This window comes from Sander lucioperca, chromosome 11 (assembly GCF_008315115.2).
Source record: "Sander lucioperca isolate FBNREF2018 chromosome 11, SLUC_FBN_1.2, whole genome shotgun sequence".
NCBI classification, from domain to species: Eukaryota; Metazoa; Chordata; class Actinopteri; order Perciformes; family Percidae; genus Sander; species Sander lucioperca.
The window spans coordinates 33,349,054-33,364,259 of record NC_050183.1 but is presented as its reverse complement, the minus strand read 5'-3'; the positions used below and the strand labels follow the sequence as shown (position 1 = coordinate 33,364,259).

Below are 15,206 nucleotides of genomic sequence, written 5' to 3'. Positions count from 1 at the left end.
CAAGTTTCGTGAAAATCGGACCAATTTTGTAACCTGTGAAAACTTTTTAGTGTTTTTGATCAAATCCAATACGGTGCAAGGTCCAACATGGCGGATATCGACATCATGGGGTGCGTTGAGTTCGGCGTCATCCATGGATTCCAAATATATCTCGATGTTCAAAATCGGGCATACGGTTCAAAAGTTAATCGCATGGATGCAACGTCAACTTTGACCCATTGGTGGCGCTAGACTGCCTGTGGTGCAGACCTAAAATTTGGTGAAATTAATTATGGGACTGTCCCCAATCAATGGGCCAAATTTCACAACTTTTTACTGTACGGTTCTATGGGCTGCCATAGACTCCCATGGCAGAGGAAAGGTGTTGCCTGAGAGGTGTTAGGGGAACTTTTAGGGAACGTTCCCCTAACGTTCTTTTTTACATTCCCTAGCCTTTAAAAAACTTTAACAACCATGGTACCAAAAAATTAAAATATATATAAGAATCAGAATCAGTTTTAGTGGCCATATAGACACATACTGTACAATAACAATATACATATAGGCACATATCAACACAATATACAAATAAGATAATATCAATACAAGTACACATGGAGTGGGATGTAGAGTGCAAAGTAATAGTGCAAATGTAGTGTGCAAGATGCATATTGGAATGATAAAAGTATGTAATGTGTAGGTGAATGGCCAAAGTGGGGATGACCCCACTTATCAGCAATTCAGGAGAGTGATGGCAGTGGGAAAGAAGATGTTCTTGTGTCTGGTTGTTTTTGTGTGCAGGGATCTGTAGCGCCTGCCAGAGGGGAGGAGGCAGGAGGATGGCAGCAGTGTAGAAGATGGCCAATAGCTCTTGTGGTAGGCCATGCTTCTGCAGTTGCCGTAGGAAGTACATCCTTTGCTGAGCCTTTTTAAGGATGGCATTGATGTTGGACTCCCACTTCAAGTCCTGTAAAATGATGGAGTCCAGAAACTTGAATGAGTCCAATGAGGGGGGGCAGCACTGTGGGGTCCACCGCATCTGCTGCAGTCAGCGCGGGGAAGTTTTTCTGGGAGGCCGCTAGAGTAGAAGTCAAAATGAAGCAAAGTTACAAGTCAAATTAAAACCTCTAAGCTAAGCATAATACTGATGTGAACAATAAAATAACACCTGCCTGTTATAACCCTGCAGATTGTCAGGTCCTGGAAGGCCTACTTTGCCTTTTTGCCCCGCAGGCTATATGGTTTTAGAACGTCATTGGTTGCCACTCGCCGTAGCACGCGACGGATGGCAGTACCTCCGGTCGAACCTCCAAGGGTTGTCAGGAAAAGTTGCTGTAAAACATATAGAAATTCAAATTACACATGTGGAGAGCTTGTACAATCTCATTTTGTAAGAGAAGTCAGTTCAGTTATGATATTTGAATTCATGCCCGAAGGTCGGGGAAGGAGGGAAAGAGGAGTTGAGGGCCAACGGGGTGGAAGGCGAGCCGGCAGGCTCATGCACCGCACCGGGCATCCCGAACACAAGTCTGCACTTAATGGGACGAAGGTCGCCTGCGACAGCCCCGGACGCGAATGTTTCCGATTGATGACAAAGCGACCCTCAGACAGGCGTAGCCCCGGGAGGAACCCGGGGCCGCAAGGTGCGTTCGAAGTATCGATGAGCAATGTGTCCTGCAATTCACATTAGTTCTCGCAGCTAGCTGCGTTCTTCATCGACGCATGAGCCGAGTGATCCACCACTAAGAGTTGTCACATTTGTTTTTTTGTTTGGAGGCCACAATTTCAGAGACAAAAGGGATTTAAAGGGGATAACAGAACCTCCGGGCGCTCCCCACCGTTCTGGGCCAGAGGTCCAGAACGAATGGTGGAGACGTTAATCCTCCCGCCGCCCTCCGTAGGAGGGAGGAGAGTTGGGTACCCGGAGGCACACTGAGGAAGGCCAGGGCGAGGTCGCCGCACCGCACTTGGGTTGAGGTTCCGAGGTTTCGGTCCAGGCCCGGTGGTTACCGGAGGCGCATCCCCTATCTGTCCCGACGTGGCGGCACCCGCATCACCGTCAGCCCTCGGAAGAAGCCGCGGGGAGCGTCTGCTTTGGCCTGTTAAATAACAGATGGGTAATAGATGGACAATAATGTCACCAATAACATCTATAACTAATGGTTGCCCTTTTCATTTTTCCTTCCTCATAGGTTCAAATACTAACATTAAGCTGTTAGGCTACACCATGCCTAACAACAACAATAAAGGTAAGCCATATAGCTATAGTATAATTTAGGTTAAAGTTGAATATGGAAATCAACACATTGGCCGTAAGAGAGAATAAAATAATAAATGAACCTTGTGTAATACCTATATTGTCATATTATTATTTCAATGAACAGATAAGAGCAATTCATTTGTGATTTATTGTATATCTGTATAGACTTTTTCTGTTTTGTTTGGATTGGGAGAAATCAGTGGCCCGAAACAAGTTACTTGTGTGTGTTAACATATGTGTACTGACACTGACAAAACACTGTTCTGATTGTGATTACTGTATGCTATTAACAGGTCCAGTGATTTGGATCAGGGGCAGCAGTTACATTCGTCATGGGGAAGAGAGGGCCAGAGAGACCATGGGGGCCAATCTTGGCCTAGCGGCCAAGGTTCACTGGTTTGGCTGGCGTGGACTTCGATGGCACGGACTCCTTCCTTTCTTTTACCGGTCCCTTAGAGGAAGAGCAGCGCCGGATGTCCTGCTGATTCACTGCGGCGGGGATGACTTGGGATGCAGGAAGAGCATCGATCTCGTCGCAGCGATGAAGCAGGATCTGCAACATCTCCATCAGCGTTTTCCTCAGATGATCATCGTGCTGTCTGATATCACCCAGAGACGTCGGTGGAGATCGGGCAATCCAGGGGAAATTGACAAGTCCCGTAAATGGGTGAATGTCTACCTTTGTCTTGGGAATGCAGGGGGGTATCGTGCATCACCCTCAAATTCAATAAGCCTCAACTGTTTCTCAGGGATGAAGTTCATTTATCCACTAGGGGTAATGATATTTTTTTTTTATAATTTAGCTGAAGGCTTGAGAGTCTTAATCCAGTAGGGGTGATGCTGGATTAAACATCTCAACATGTTTTAATGAAACAGTTGAAAAATGTTAAATTATTTTGGGGTTGTGTATGTGCCTTTTGTCTTTAGTTTAATACATTATCACTTTGGTAGACATAACACTGCCCCCTCCCCTCCAAGAAAAAACAAACACACACACACACACACACACACACACACACACACACACCCTTTGTCCCCTCCGTGCCATTTATGTATCACCCTAGCCATCCACCCCATGGCCTCTCTCTTTTCTTCCCCACGACGAATGTAGCTAGAGAGGGGATAGGGATTTTTTATTTATTATTATTACGTTTTTTATATATATTGTTTTTAGTTGTGTTTTTGTCTGACACAATCATAACAAGTTTTAATAAAGCAATATTATTAACGAAATGATTCAATATTTATTATTGAAACACACAGTAGACACGTCAAGTAGACATGCTTTGACAGAAATGTCATGTGGTTGTATTACTTATGTGGTAGAACTTCATAATGATATATATTCAAAGTCAGTGGCCTACACAGTGAATATTGGGAGGTGTCAAGACACATTTAGATTAGATTCGATTAGATTAGATTTATCTTTATTGTCATTGTGCAGAGTACAGAGTACAGAGACAATTCAATGCAGTTAGTGTCTAACCAGAAGTGCAAAAAAAGTACAGTATAGACAGGTAGTGTAGTATAAACAGTATATGGCATAGTGCAGTGTGGACAGTAGTATACAGTTAATACAAGTGGTATGGTTTACAGTAAGAATATGTGCAGTGTATTAACAGTAGCATTATAAGAGCAGAACACATGGATATGCAGTATGAACAATATAGACAGATATGTACAGTATGTATAGATATGTGCAGTGTAATAACAGTAACATTGTATGAGTAGTGTGTGAGGGGAGGGGAGGGGGGGGGGGAGGCTCAACGTTGATGACTACCTCCTTGTTGCCCCTGTCAAAGCGAAACCCCATGGACGTGGTTCAGCTCATCAGGCACAGGCAAGGAGGTGTCGGTGGGCTTCCTCTGAACCTGCTGGTCCGTGTGCATAGAGACCTGTAACGCATCCTGGAAGGGAATGGGGTGAACAGTCTGGTTGAGGTGAGATCAGTCTTTGGCGATGCTGTGCGCCTTAAACGTGAATTATACTAGCCACATCCAAGGTGGCGCGCCCCATCGTGACATGCTGCTGGCGCACCCGATTTATAGCGCGCGAGCAGAGGTCGTGCACCACTCTTTTTTATTCAGCGGCGCGCGAAAAAGCGGAAACAGGAAGCATGGACGTGTTCGAGGGCAAGCGATCTGAGCAAGTGCTCCTCTACAGGCATCTCTATGATCCTTCCATGAAGGAGCACAGAGATACGCAGAGGTGCCAGAATTCATGGCGAGAAATTGCCATGAATGTTGGTAAAGAGGATGCCCAATGCCGGAAAGTCTGGAAGAACCTCCGCAACCGATTTGTAAAGGCAAAAAAGAGGTCGCAAGCAGTTGCAAGAAGCGGTGCAGCAGGAGGACACAGACTTGCACCAATCCTGGAGGAACTTTCATGGTTGAACAATTTTGTAAAACACAGGCCGACAGAAACAAATGTTGAGGTAAGCAGAACATGTTTTCATTATTCTTGGTTCAATCAGCTGGTGTCTGTCTTTCCATCTGATCACGCTGGTTATAATTCGATCAGCTGGTGTTTAAATCTGCATTATTTTGCTCCTGTCGGAATTATTTTAATTTTAATTATTTTTCTTAAGCCTAAAGTTTGAATAGCCTCACGTTTAAATTGAGGTTTGTTAAACCTGATGTAGGCCTATATATTAACGTTGTTTTTACATCAGATGTGCGGCCCAGCGGAGGATTCACAGATGTACGGCCCAGTATCTACACTGTGTGGTCCATCAGAGTCACAAGCCTGCGGCACAGATTCTTCCGAATCGATGAGGTCCTATATTATGTTTGTGTATATGTATTTGTGTTTATGTATAATGTTTGCTGTACTGATTGTTACTTTGTATTATTACAGACCACAGGCAAATAAATCAACCAAAACAAGACATCTGTATCCGTGTTCTTTAGCGGGAACACCAACCCCACACCTTGCCACTCTAAACCAGTTAAATTCCTGGAGACAACCCAAGCTCTCCTTTTTAATTAGTATAACTACTGTTTATTACAACAGTATTACAGTACACACAACACAAGATCAGATCAGTTCAGGCAACCTCTACAGATGACTGTTTCCTGCCAGGGAACAAGTCCTTGCTGTGTCAGAAAGAATGTCTTGAGGTCCTCCCTCACTGCACTTGCAGCACGGGATGCACGTGCGGTAGACATTCTGGCTACAGGTCTCAGGTTAGTGTCCTCTTCAACAACCCTCCTCCATTCATCTGGCTGAAGATTACCTGATGGTGATGCAGAATCTGCATAGTTAGGCGGGATGTACAGTGAGGAAAATAAGTATTTGAACACCCTGCTATTTTGCAAGTTCTCCCACTGCAGGAGGGATTTTGGCCCACTCCTCCACACAGATCTTCTCTAGATCAGTCAGGTTTCTGGGCTGTCGCTGAGAAACACGGAGTTTGAGCTCCCTCCAAAGATTCTCTATTGGGTTTAGGTCTGGAGACTGGCTAGGCCACGCCAGAACCTTGATATGCTTCTTACAGAGCCACTCCTTGGTTATCCTGGCTGTGTGCTTCGGGTCATTGTCATGTTGGAAGACCCAGCCTCGACCCATCTTCAATGCTCTAACTGAGGGAAGGAGGTTGTTCCCCAAAATTTCGCAATACATGGCCCCGGTCATCCTCTCCTTAATACAGTGCAGTCGCCCTGTCCCATGTGCAGAAAAACACCCCCAAAGCATGATGCTACCACCCCCATGCTTCACAGTAGGGAGGGTGTTCTTGGGATGGTACTCATCATTCTTCTTCCTCCAAACACGGTTAGTGGAATTATGACCAAAAAGTTCTATTTTGGTCTCATCTGACCACATGACTTTCTCCCATGACTCCTCTGGATCATCCAAATGGTCATTGGCAAACTTAAGATGGGCCTTGACATGTGCTGGTTTAAGCAGGGGAACCTTCCGTGCCATGCATGATTTCAAACCATGACGTCTTAGTGTATTACCAACAGTAACCTTGGAAACGGTGGTCCCAGCTCTTTTCAGGTCATTGACCAGCTCCTCCCGTGTAGTTCTGGGCTGATTTCTTACCTTTCTTAGGATCATTGAGACCCCACGAGGTGAGATCTTGCATGGAGCCCCAGTCCGAGGGAGATTGACAGTCATGTTTAGCTTCTTCCATTTTCTAATGATTGCTCCAACAGTGGACCTTTTTTCACCAAGCTGCTTGGCAATTTCCCCGTAGCCCTTTCCAGCCTTGTGGAGGTGTACAATTTTGTCTCTTCTTTGGTCTTGGCCATGTTAGTAGTTGGATTCTTACTGATTGTATGGGGTGGACAGGTGTCTTTATGCAGCTAACGACCTCAAACAGGTGCATCTAATTTAGGATAATAAATGGAGTGGAGGTGGACATTTTAAAGGCAGACTAACAGGTCTTTGAGGGTCAGAATTCTAGCTGATAGACAGGTGTTCAAATACTTATTTGCAGCTGTATCATACAAATAAATAGTTAAAAAATCATATATTGTGATTTCTGGATTTTTTTTTTTAGATTATGTCTCTCACAGTGGACATGCACCTACGATGACAATTTCAGACCCCTCCATGATTTCTAAGTGGGAGAACTTGCAAAATAGCAGGGTGTTCAAATACTTATTTTCCTCACTGTATCTGCAAGTTGGAGCCTGCGCAGCATCTGTGTGTGTAAGCAAGTTGTGAACAGTTGGGAAAATTCCACATTCTACAAAAGTCTCGAGAAATCTCTTTCCATTCAGCCCCTTGAGGAAATGGTACGAAGTCATCTCTCAACCCCCACCAGATTGCTGCACACACTATGCGGGAAACAGTTGTTGTCCCTAGTTTGTAAGAAATGGATGCAACTGCATTCTGACTGGTACCGGATGCCAGATCTCTCAGAGCAGAGATGGGGACTCGAGTCTGAGACTCGGACTCGAGTCGCACTTAAGTCGCACAAAAAGCTGACTTCAGACTTGACTCGGACTCAACCCAAAAGACTTCAGACTTGACTTGCGACTCGACCCAAAAGACTTAAGACTCGAGCTTCGAGACTCATCAACAACATGTTTTCATGCAATTATTGCTTTTTAAATCTAAATTCATTCATGTATTTCTATTTTCTTTTATTGGCGCATATACGGGGAAACGTATGACGAGCCTCATGTCCCCTGCCCTTTGCTATAATGTGCAACGTAACGCATGTGTTATGCCTTATGTGTGCGCACTCACATAGAACAAAATACATTGTTGTGCCTTTTGTCATTAGTTTTGCTTTCAATAACTTGGTAAACAGTGGCAGTAAGCCAACAGCTAAATGCAAGGTGTGTGGCACCGGATCAACAATGTCGAACTTCATCAGGCATCTCAAAACGCACCCAAATAGGTCAGTCACTCACACGCTAATGTGAAAGAGACATTACATTTAGCATATATCGTCACAGGTAACAAGCTAACCATCGCAAAGAGTTGTGCTAATGCTGGGAACAGGCACATTGTATCTTTATAGTTAGTAGTTGCTGAAGCTCAGACATCCATGGCGCACAGGAGGCGGGACGCACGGATCCATCTCCCCAGGAACAAACGCTGTGTCGGGTGGGCAAACTCATGGGATGTGTAATTGATCCCGTGGATGATTTGTAGGCTATTAGGTGAATAAGGTGTACCCGGTCCACCAAACACTGGGCCGTTTTAATTCTGCGCATATTTCTGTTGCTGTAGTCCTATTTACTATTTCATTATTTCATCCATGCGTGGCGCAGTGGATCCGTGCGAACTGTCACCTGCTGTGGAGATGCTGGCCTCACTAACCTCTCCTCCTCTGAGTCGGATCTCCCTCGCGCTGGACTCAGTTTCACTGAGCGTACTAACACTTAGAAAATAAATGGTATTACATCAGTGAGTTCAAACTGCTTATTGTGCATAATTTGGACTGACACTGAGATGCATGTTGTTCTGTAACTGGTGTGGCACTGCCACTATTCTCTTGATTTCCACTTCGACATTATACATTTTTTTGAGTGAAAGAGACGTTACATTCAGCATATATCACCACAGGTAACAAGCTAACCATCGCAAAGTGTTGTGCTAATGCTCGGAACAGGCACATTGTATCTTTATAGTTGTATCCATATGATGTGACAGACTTAGGTTAATATTTCACAAGGTCTGAGGGCTAGAGGGATGTGTTAAATAGACCCCATAAAGTTATCCCACAACTGGGATTTTGATACTGTACTGTATGGATGGTAGCTACAGGACATGCTTTGAATTAATAAGATTTAACAATACAGTTAGGGACAGATCAGATGGCCAGAGACTTGAGACTTGACTTGGACTCGTGGCAAAAGGCTAGAGACTTGACTTGAACCTGCCCCTCAAAGATTTGAGACTTGACTTGGACTCAAGCTCAAAGACTTGAGACTCGACTTGGACTTCCAAAAAATGACTTGTGGACATCTCTGTCTCAGAGTGACTGAAAGTCTCTCTTGTAAACTTACTGGGTTAAGATGAGTTCTTTTATGGTGAATGAAACGCTTGATCCGATGAAGTAGGTCATCGAATCGTGCAGACATTCTGAAGTATAGAGGGTTTTCACCGACGTCATGTTCTGGGCGGTAACCTGGATGCGAGGCCATATTGGAGGCACTCGGTGTAAACAACTGAATGGAGTAATGGAGTATTGCGCGCTTTGGATACTTAAATACTTTATGTCTAAACAACAGAAAAGCTCATCAAAACGCGTCCAAGATGCAAAGGCATATAGGGAAGGACTTGGACCACAAGAAAAGGCACGATATTTCGAGAAATTACGGTTTACCGGTGGTGCAGATCCCTACAAGTTGGCTCCCTCTTCTTGGCTCCATGGTGACCCGGTAATTCTTCCTTCAGTTGCATATCCCGATATAGTCAACTACCTGGTTTTCTCGCCGAGCCCATACACATCAGAAGACCTTAAATCCTACAAAAGTTTGGAGGCCTATAACCAGATGGTGTGTGAATGGGAGAGGGAGACGCAGTACCAAGTCATTAACGACCGTTGTGTTGTGAAGGCCAAAGTAAGTAATGCAATAACGTCTTTAATCAGCCTAACCTTAACTGTATGATATCATTACGATACTCAAGGTGTAGCCAAGTGACACTCAATCGTTTTTTTTTCATTTCAAAGACCGAACAAGACAGATTTTTCCCTCATAGATCCTGGTTGAGCTTTGCCAACCACAAGCACCTCCTTTCCTCTGATAACTTCTGGCATTCCTCTCCCTAGTTTTTAATAACTTTTGGAAGTCTATAATATTCCAAATGTTTTTCTCGGTCTGACCTATTGGTACAACCTAAAACACGGTTTAACAATTAACCATTTTCCTTGACAGCGTTCGGGATCTACTTCAATGCCTCTGCGTTGTTGTGATGCGGAGTACCTCCAATATGGCGACTTCTGATGACGCGTCGTGAAAACCCTCTATAGACTTAGTGAACAATTAAAAGATGAACTTGTGTCTTATCCAGAGTCGAGGAATTTGGATGATTTGATTTCTCTTTCTATTCGCATTGACAACCGTTGCAGTGAGAGAAGGAGGGAGAGACGAGCAGCCGGTGGTGACGTCACCCCTCGCCGTGGACATCGATCTCATGCTGTTGCGGCGGCTCGTCAGACGGAGGATTCCGATTTCTATCCTGGTACTCTGAGAGCGGCTTCTCCAGGGCCCGAGCCTATGCAGATGGGACAGAACAGGCTGAGCAAGGAGGAACGGGAGAGTCGCAGAGCCAGTAATAGTTGTCTCTACTGTGGTCAGCTGGGCCACTACGTCGCCAGCTGTCCTACCCGTCCTTTAAACCGGAGGGCTCGCTAGCTGAGGGAAGGATCCTAGCGAGTCGGACATCTTCTCCCTTATCTTCCCGTCCTCGCCCCCAACTGCATGCCGTCATCTGCTGGAAAGGTCAGTCTTTAGATATTCTTGCATTAATTGACTCTGGGGCTGATGAATGTTTTTTGGACACTAGGCTAGTTAATCAACTTGGGCTGCCCGTTGAACATTTGGAGAAGCCATTGGTGGCCCAAACCTTGGACGGAAGGTTACTGGCCAGGATCACCACCAGAACTCCAGTTGTCTGGCAACCACTCGGAACAGATACGTTTTTTTGTCATGGATTCACCTTTTATGCTACTGGTTTTGAGTCACTCGTGGCTCGTAAAACAATCCCAATATTGACTGGTCAACAGCCAAAATAAAAATATGCCAGTTGTCTGCAATCTGCTCTACCTCTGTCTGCTTCCAACCAAAAACCCAGCCTGGACGCTCCTGACCTGTCTCTCGTCCCTGCTGATTATCATGACCTTGGGGAGGTCTTCAGTAAGCAGCAAGCTCTCACTCTGCCTCCTCACCACCCATATGATTGTGCTATCGACCTGTTGCCTGGTTCCACTCATCCACGTAGCCGTCTTTACAGCCTGTCCAAACCAGAGCAGGAGACCATGAGGGAATATATTAATGGATCTCTAGCATCTGGCATAATTCACCCATCATCTTCCCCACTGGGAGCTGGATTCTTTTTTGTGGGCAAGAAGGATGGAACTCTCCGCCCTTGTATTGACTTCAGAGGTTTGAATGACATTACCATTAAAAATAAGTATCCTCTTACTCGGATACTCTAGTAACATGTTTGCCAGGTTCTTCAGCAGCTGTTGGAGAACCGTCTGTTCGTGAAGGCAGAGAAGTGCGAATTTCACGCCCCATCAGTTTCCTTTCTGGGCTACATTGTCGCTGAGGGGCAGTTACTGATGGATCCAAGCAAGGTGAGAGCCGTCCAGGAGTGGCCCAGACCAGAGAACAGGAAGCAATTACAGAGGTTTTTGAGATTTGCTAATTTCTATAGATGTTTTATTAGAAATTACAGCCGTCTGGCTGCTCCTCTAACCTCTCTCACCTCCACTCATAGACTTTTGTCATGGACTCCTGGGGCAGAGGAGGCATTCACGGGACTGAAGGAGCTTTTCACTACAGCTCCCATCCTCACCCAGCCTGATACCAGCCGACAGTCTGTGGTGGAGGTTGATGCTTCGGATGTGGGAGTTGGAGCTGTCCTATCTCAACGGAACCCGAGTGATCATAAACTCCACCCTTGTGCTTTCTTTTCTCACCGTTTGTCTCCTACAGAGAGAAATTATGATGTTGGAAACAGAGTTGCTTGCTGTGAAACTGGCACTTGAGGAATGGAGGCACTGGTTGGAAGGAGCCGAACAACCATTTCTGGTTTGGACTGACCATAAGAATCTCGAATACATCCGCTCAGCTAAACGTCTCAACTCTCTGCAGGCTAGGTGGGCCCTGGTTTTTGGTCGTTTTAACTTTGCTCTGACTTACAGACCCGGTTCTCGTAATGTCAAACCTGACTCCCTGTCCCGCCTGTTTGAGAAAGAGGAGAGTGGATCTGCTGTTCCTGACACCATTATTTCTGACCCCTGTGTCGTTGGTGCTGTTTCTTGGAGGATCGAAGAGGAGGTCAAGGAGGCCCTGCAACGTGACCCAGGTCCAGGTAACGGTCCGGATGGACGCCTGTTTGTACCCCAGTCTGTCAGAACATCTGTGTTGTTGTGGGGTCACTCCTCTAAACTTACCTGTCACCCAGGTGTGGCCCGCACACTTGCTTTCCTCAAAAGACGGTTCTGGTGGCCTATGGAGGCAGATGTTAAGTCGTTTGTTTCTGCCTGTTCTGTGTGTGCCTAAAACAAGACATCTACTCAGCCCAGTTCAGGCTTGCTGCGACCGCTGCCTATTCCTCATCGTTTTTGGTCTCACCTTTCCCTGGATTTTGTGACCGGGTTGCCACTGTCCAAAGGTATGACCACTATTCTGACTGTTGTTGACCGGTTTAGCAAGTTTGCTCGTTTCCTGCCTCTGCCTAAACTGCCCTCTGCCAAGGAGACGGCTGAATTGTTGTTACAGGAGGTGTTTCTGATTTTTGGACTACCCGTGGACATAGTGTCGGATAGAGGACCCCAGTTCATCTCAGCTGTTTGGCACTCCTTCTGCCGAGCTATTGGTGCATCTGTAAACCTGACCTCTGGATTTCACCCTCAGTCCAACAGTCAAGCAGAACGGGCTAACCAGAAGTTGGAGGTTGCCCTTCGCTGTATGGTCTCTACCAACCCTACCACCTGGTCATCCCAACTTCCCTGGGTGCAGTACGCCCACAACACCTTGCCTACATCTGCCACAGGTCTGTCACCCTTCCAATGTGTTTACGGTTTTCAACCACCTCTGTTTCCGTCCCAGGAGAAGGAGATCTCTGTGCCTTCTGTCCAGTTCTACATCCATAGGAGTCATCGGACCTGGCATCGGGCTCGGGCTACACTCCTAAAGAACTCTGACCACTACCAGCGACACGCTAACCGTCGTCGCATTCCCGCCCCATCCTATTCGGTTGGGGACAAGGTGTGGCTCTCCTCTAAGGATCTTCCTCTGAAGACTGACTCCAGGAAGGTTTGTGGGGCCTTTTGTGATCGAAAGGGTTATTAATCCTGTTGTGGTTCGTCTCAAGCTGCCCCACACTCTCAGGGTGAATCCCTCGTTTCATGTTTCTTGGATCAAACCTGTCAGGATCAGCCCTCTACTGCCACCCCCACCTGCACCTCCTCCTCGGATGATTGACGATCATCCTGCTTATCAAACTTATCAAAGCTAGCAGCTAACAGGGTAGGTGAACTGACATTGCAGTCTGTGCTAAGGCAGAATGAAGAGGTTTTCAAGGAGGAATGGGAACCTGGAGAGGCCCGCCAGCGAAAATTTACGTGAAACAAGGCATGGCTCCAAAGTTCTATAAACCCAGGCCAGTGCCCTATGCGATGAGGAAGAAGGTGGAGATGGAGTTAGAGAGACTCACAAACCAGGGGATTATCGAGCCAGTGTTGTTCTCAGAGTGGGCAGCACCGATCGTGCCTGTGCTAAAACCGGATGATTTAGTGCGCATCTGTGGAGACTACAAACTCACAGTCAACCAAGTGTCGAGGCTCGAGCAGTACCCAATACCGAAATTGGAGGACTTGTTTGAGAAGTTGTCAAGCGGCATAAGGTTCAGTAAACTGGACCTGAGCCATGCGTATCAGCAAGTGATACTTGATGAGTCATCCAAGCCATATGTCACTATTAATACACACAAAGGTCCATTTCAGGTGAATCGTCTTCCATTTGGGGTCTCTTCCAGCCCAGCCATATTCCAACAAATGATGGAGAGTCTAGTGGCCGGCATCCCAAATGTGGCTGTCTACTTGGACGACATTTTGCTGACGGGCCAGAGTGACCAAGACCACCTTGCAACGTTGAACCAGGTGTTAACACGGCTGCAGGAAGCTGGTCTGCGCTTAAAACGCAACAAATGTGTGTTCATGAAACAGGAAGCAGAGTTCCTTGGACATAAGGTGGATGCGTCTGGACTTCATCCGTTGCCCCATAAGGTCAGGGCAATACAAGAAGCACCATCACTGACCAATGTCACAGAACTGAGAGCATACCTAGGACTGCTCAACTACTACAACAGATTCCTGCCAAACCTGTCAACATTGTCGAGGCAGAACAAGAGAGAACTTTTGAGGAGTCTAAGCGACTCATGCAGTCGTCTGATGTGTTGGTGCATTATGACAGCCAAAAAGATCTGATCCTGTCCTGCGACGCTTCTCCTTACAGAGTGGGTGTGGTGTTGTTGCATCGCATGCCAACTGGACAGGAGAGACCGATCAGCTTCATGTCCAGGACACTAACGCCAGCTGAAGCAAACTACTCTCAACTGGATAACGAAGGTCTGGCAGTGATGTTTGGCATTCAGCGGTTCCACAAGTACTTTTATGGGAGGAAGTTTGTCATTTGCACTGACCACAAACCTTTACTGTCTCTTTTCAATGAAATGAAGGCAGTGCCCCAAATGGCTTCTCCTCGTATACAGCTATGAGCAGTGACCTTGAGAGCATATGAATATGTGATTGTTTACAAGCCAGGGAAACTCCATAGCAACGCAGGCGCGTTGAGTCGACTCCCTCTGCCTCAACAGTCCGTCAAGGGAGAGTAAGAGGAACGACTGCTGATGATGGAGAATGGTGTGGATGTGTACTGTGGGCTACATCACGGTCACATCGGCATCACTAGAATGAAAGCTTTAGCACGAAGTTACTTCTGGTGGCCAAAGTTGGATGCCGACATTGAAGCTGTAGTAAAAAGATGTGTCACATGCCAAGAACACCGCAACTCGCCCGCTTCAGCACCACTTCATCCCTTCGAAGTGGCCAAGCAAACTGTGACAGAGATTACACATTGACTATACGGGACCTTTTATGGGACATATGTTTTTGATCCTGATGGACGCTCATTCCAAATGGATGGATGCTTACCCTGTAACGACCGCAACTTCAGCCATCACGATTGAATGTCTAAGGAAGAGTTTTAGTAATCATGCCATTCCAGAGAAAATTGTGTCAGATTCGGCTCAATTCATGCAGAAAACTGGGATCGAACACATCACTTCTGCTTTTTATCATGCTTCCTAGAATGAAGAATCCCTTCCAGAATGAAGGTGGAACGGAAACAGAGCATTCAAAAGAAGCATCATGACAAGCAAGTTTCAGGGAGAAGTTTCCAGGAGGGAGACGCAGTGATCACGAGGAATTTCAGTCATGGACCTAAGTGGATCCCGGGGTTCATTACCAAGATAACAGGTCCTGTCTCCTACAAGGTCATGCTAGGAGATGGCAGCATTGTGCGCAGACACGTCGACCAGATATTGGCAAGTTCTGAGGACAAGGACTTGGGGAAACCAAAGTTCGTGGAACCCCTGGGGCTGCCTGAATCTTCAGCGGCAGCTTTTGCAGCGTCAGCGAGTTCCATTCCTGGAATAAATCATGGTCAAAAACACTTGAACAGAACGTTTTTCTTTATTTCACATTAGGTTATGTAGACAGGACATGTTGTAGATGGCTTCCAACCATGATGAAAAGGATCACATTCATCTT

General features: G+C 46.2%; 1 non-coding gene across 1 annotated transcript; it reads right to left on the bottom strand.

The window, feature by feature from the left end:
• Positions 1-1,576: 1,576 nt before the first annotated feature.
• Positions 1,577-1,730, bottom strand: LOC116063520. The gene has a single exon (XR_004108293.1). It is a non-coding gene; the product is annotated as a 5.8S ribosomal RNA (ribosomal RNA).
• Between the last annotated feature and the right edge of the window lie 13,476 nt (positions 1,731-15,206).